Source organism: Glycine max, chromosome 12 (assembly GCF_000004515.6).
Source record: "Glycine max cultivar Williams 82 chromosome 12, Glycine_max_v4.0, whole genome shotgun sequence".
Classification (NCBI taxonomy): Eukaryota; Viridiplantae; Streptophyta; class Magnoliopsida; order Fabales; family Fabaceae; genus Glycine; species Glycine max.
Genome location: NC_038248.2, coordinates 26,103,245 through 26,108,127, shown reverse-complemented (window position 1 = coordinate 26,108,127; position 4,883 = coordinate 26,103,245).

Genomic DNA, 4,883 nt, shown 5'->3' with positions numbered 1-4,883 from the left:
AGTTGATAACTTTGTTTCTGCGTCATTTTCAAATTCCGCTTGATGATGAACCATTTGTTCAAGTCAAGCGTTCCTTTGGAATTGGTGCTGGTGCAGTGACTTCCTTTGGTTACCGTAAGGATCAGAATGGTCAATGGCTGAAGAAAGACGCACTACCTCCTCAAGATGAGCGTACTCCTTCACCTCTTCCTCAGCGAGATGATTCAGCACTCATGAATGAAGTCCTTTCCGAATTATGGGGTCTTCGTTCTTATGTTGGTGAACATTTCGACTCATTGGATACACGTTTTGCCGGCATGGATATTCACCTCACACAGCTTGAAGAGGATGTGGGTTATATTCGTCAGAGTTTCGATCTTCCACCGCCACCTCCACCTTCTTAGAATTTAGTTTCTAATTATATATCTTTTATAAGCCGTGTATTTTGACTATGCTACTTAGATCATTATGTTCAGTACTTTATTTATCTTGTAGTATTTGGATTTCAGACTTTTTGTGCTTTGATACTCTGTGGTTTTGGTTTTAAATTGTTTGGATTCTAGTTTGATTGTGTCTTATTTGTGAGTTTGATTGGTTATGCTTTATACTTTGATATTGATCTGTTTCCACTCCATTATTATATCTGTTTTGATTCCCACGTACTTTGGCTTTTTGATGTTGCCAAAGGGGGAGAAAAATGGGGTGTAGAGAAGCTTAGAAAAAGCTTAGAAATCAAGTGATCATTGTGGCGTCCCCAAAATAATGACTGGTTTAATAGTAATGATTTAATTAACAAAAACCATGGTAATTTTTTTTCTTCTTTTTCTTTTTCATTTCTTTCTCTCTTCACAATAATTAGGTTCAGAAGGAAAATCCTCACTATAGAGTCCTGAATGGCCAGTTCACAACTCTATTCGGAGTCATTTCTTTCTTACCACTCGTAATCTCTAAACTATTTTGTTGTTTCAAAGGAAGAGTATACCAGCCATTACTTTAGGTCGTCACGTGAAAATAATAAAATAAAATACGGTCGGTAAACTCTTTTGTAAATAAAGTTTGCTAATGCTTTCTTTTCAAATAACAAGGTTAAACGTAAGTACATTCATCATTTAATAGCTGTCCAAAATATGGGAGTTTTACAAAATACATAGTGTCATCCAGAGCAAAGGTGTCCACAGTGGTGGCTCCAGCCACATGTATACAATCATCAAATTCCTATACAATAGGTCTACCCATACAAAAACAAAAGAGTAAACCTAACAGTCAGTACTAGATACACCCACCCTCAAAAGTATATAAAACTAGTCCATAGAACTGTCTACTATGATGAAGAGCCTCCACTGATTGCCATCTCTCCAGGGCCACTATCCTCCGTAGAGTCTGCCTCGGATGCCGACATAACATCCTCGGGAGAATTCACCTCAGGGAGTGGGTCCTCATCACCCTCTAGAAAGTCAAGAGCATCCACAACAGGCTCAGGAGGTAGCTCCTCTAGATCCTCCTCAGGGTCTTCCTCGGATGACGTTACCTCAATCACTTGGACTGGCTCCACTAGACGGTATGGTGTAGACGTGGGTAGTATCCACTCCACAGTGCGCTGAAGCGTGCGCGCGGGTTCATCTGGATGCACCAATGAAGTAGCTGTAAATCGAATCGTGCCCCGAAATCGGCACCTCGTGTTGCCTTCGAGGGTCTCCCAAGCTCCTTCTAGGCACTCCATCTCCACTCGATCATGGATTAGTTGCGCCGCCATCGCGATCTACCAGAAAGAAAAGGAAAGGGGTAGACTCTTTCACGAGAGATCTAACTGCAGTAGCAACACAATGCGTCTCATAACCACTACATGCAATTAAAAGGGGCATCTCTAGGCTTTTCATCTGTGGTAATCGATTACACCTCATTGGTAATCGATTACCAGAGGTCAAACTCGAATTACATAGCTTTAGGACGTGAAAACCTGCAAAATGCACTGTGTAATCGATTACACATGACTGGTAATCGATTACCAGTGGCTTATTCCTCTGTGTAATCGATTACACAGCCTGGTAATCGATTACCAGAGGCCCCTTCAACATTCCAGTCCCATTTCTAAGCCTGGTAATCGATTACACCCCTTGGTAATCGATTACCAGAAGCCCTCCTAGCTTCCTGATCTCGTTTTCAAGCCTGGTAATCGATTACACCCCTTGGTAATCGATTACCAGAGACCATCTTAGTCTCCTGTCTTCATTTTAAGCCTTATAATCGATTACCCACCCTTGGTAATCGATTACCAGAGGCCATATCCCATATATCAATCAAAGTTCACAGCTGGCCAGCCACCACACAAGCCTCCTTGCTTTGTGGTCTTAGTTCTTTTTATCTGTTGACTGCCAGGAGCTCACCTGTTTAGGTACATCACAGGTTCTCACTGACTGACTATGCCCGGGTTGGGTCGGGATTGCTCAAGCTTGGTTTTGGGCAATAGCACCCCACCTGACGTCCCCAAGGTCTCCTGACCCCCGCGACATATCTCCAGGTACCACTCTGTGGTCAACAATAAAAGAAGGAAGTCTCACCCTTTCACACTTCCTCATTTCAAGCTTGTCGAATTATGGGGTACCCATCACATGTGGTACTAGGTGGCGGTCGGGCGATGGTGCAAAACAATTCTCCACATCCACAAATCACGTATAACCCACCATCCCTTGTTGCCCACCTCCAACTGAGCTCACGTACTCCCACGCAGCCCTTATCCTCGTTCCTCTCAACGCCGGGTCCCCATCAATCCTCCCAAGCTTCCACAACATCCAGGTAATTCTACATCCAATCATCATGGACTAACAAAACCAAGCAAAACAGGGCAAAGGTAGAAAACTCTGCCCAAAACACAACTCAAAATCACAGCTTTTCACATACAAATACCCCAGTAACATTTCCTTTGTTCCAATTTATTAACCGTTGGATCGACTCGAAAATTTTACTGGAAGTCTCTAGTACATAAGTCTACATTTTGACCGTTGGGATCTGCTAGAAAATGTCCAGAACCCCATATGTACTACCCTTTTCACAACCAGCCATACACAAGCATTTTTCTGCACTTAGACAAAATTCTGCTGCACATTTCAACAACAAAATTCTGCATAAAGTGCCGAATTCGAAAACCACTATTTCCCTCATCCAATTTTGCCCAAATTGAATCCTACAAGTCCCAAATCATGTACCAATCATGTCTAAACCAAGGACAAGCTTCAGACCAAAGCAACACAAAATCTAGGTATCCAAAACCCCTCAATTTAATGGATTTTCAAGGTTTGAGAAGTGAAATTGAGAATGAGGTAAATTTGGAGCAAACTCTCACCTCACACAAGTCTATAACATCAATTTAAACTTGCTCAAACTGGATTTACACCTAAAATTCCACCGAATCAAAATTTGACTCCTCAACACCCAATTTTACCCTAGAAATGGCTCTTTGTTCACTTTGGTCATTTGTTTTTCTCTCTAGCACAGCCCAAACTTTCTCATAAGTCCTAAATGACATTTCAAGCTAGGATTAACTCACTTTAACCTCCAAATGCCACTAAATCCAGATTTGGCCTTCCAACTCTCAAAACCTCACTCTTTTTCCACTCATAACACCATATTCTCACTTTCTAACCCTAGGTTAACTCTACCCTTCATCTCTAACAGTTTTCCATAAGAAATTTCAGCACATAACATCACAAGATTCATCATAAAAACCCTAAAACTGAATGGGTAAGCTCAACTCGTCCAAACATGGCAAGTTCAACATGCTTTCAACAAATTTCTTCACAAATAACTATCATGAAGCAGAAACCTAGCAAAACTACCCATCATATCTCCCAAAACCCAATACCCACGAAAATGAAGTGAGAAAGAAGTCTACCCAAACCTGAAATTTCGAGGTCCCACACGTAGAGATGCGCTTCACGACTCCGAAAATGCCTTCCTTTCGCGATTTGGAGCAGAAATGGGCACCAAAGGTTGGAGCTTTAATGGAGTTTCAATGGAGAATGAAGAAGAAAGAAAAAGCAACGTGAGGGAGAGGGAGAAAGCTTCTGAAATGTGGGCTGAGTGAGGAGAGAGAGAGAGTTGCTTTTTGGTTTAAAAGGCTTTTTCTCTTTTCTATTATTTTATTTTAAGTTATGCCACATGTCTCCATTTGAGTGGAGCAAAAGGCCCACTTTTCTCTTGATGTGACTCATGCTCACCCACATGAAGAGAAAAATCTGACCTTTTGAAATGCCAAAGTCCTGCCTCGGTTTGCGTGCCATTTCTCTGGTTCCCGTTCCTCGCATTCCTCTATGTCCGTCCGGGCCAGTTTTCGAAAGTAGGCAATATATATATCAAAACGCTCAGAATGAAACCCCGAGCGTGGTTCAGAGGTTGATTTTGTTAAATTTTAAGTTACACGCAAAACGATGATTTTTAAACTAATTAATTAAGAATTAACCTATAACCTTCCAGTTATGGATTTCTCTTCCTTAATTAGCCTAACCCGCGTATCTTGCCCCCACTATTCCTACTTCTACTAGGAACATATATGCATATACACTGAATAATACTTATATATATATATATATATATATATATATATATATATATATATACATTCAAAATACACCGTTTACAAAAATTCTGGGTAGAAATTTCCAGGATGTCACAATCATCAATTCCAAAACATAGGGGGAATGAACGCGCAATATATTATGCATATACATCGCTTGCTTGTATCTTGATTTCAGGACTTATATTGTCATCATCAAAAAGGGGGAGATTGAAGAAGCAAATGACTTTGGTGTTTTGATGATGATTTGATGCAAATGGGCTTTTCAAGTTTAAATTCAAGACAATGATTCAAGAATACAAGCCACAACATCAAGATGATCACTAGTATTTTA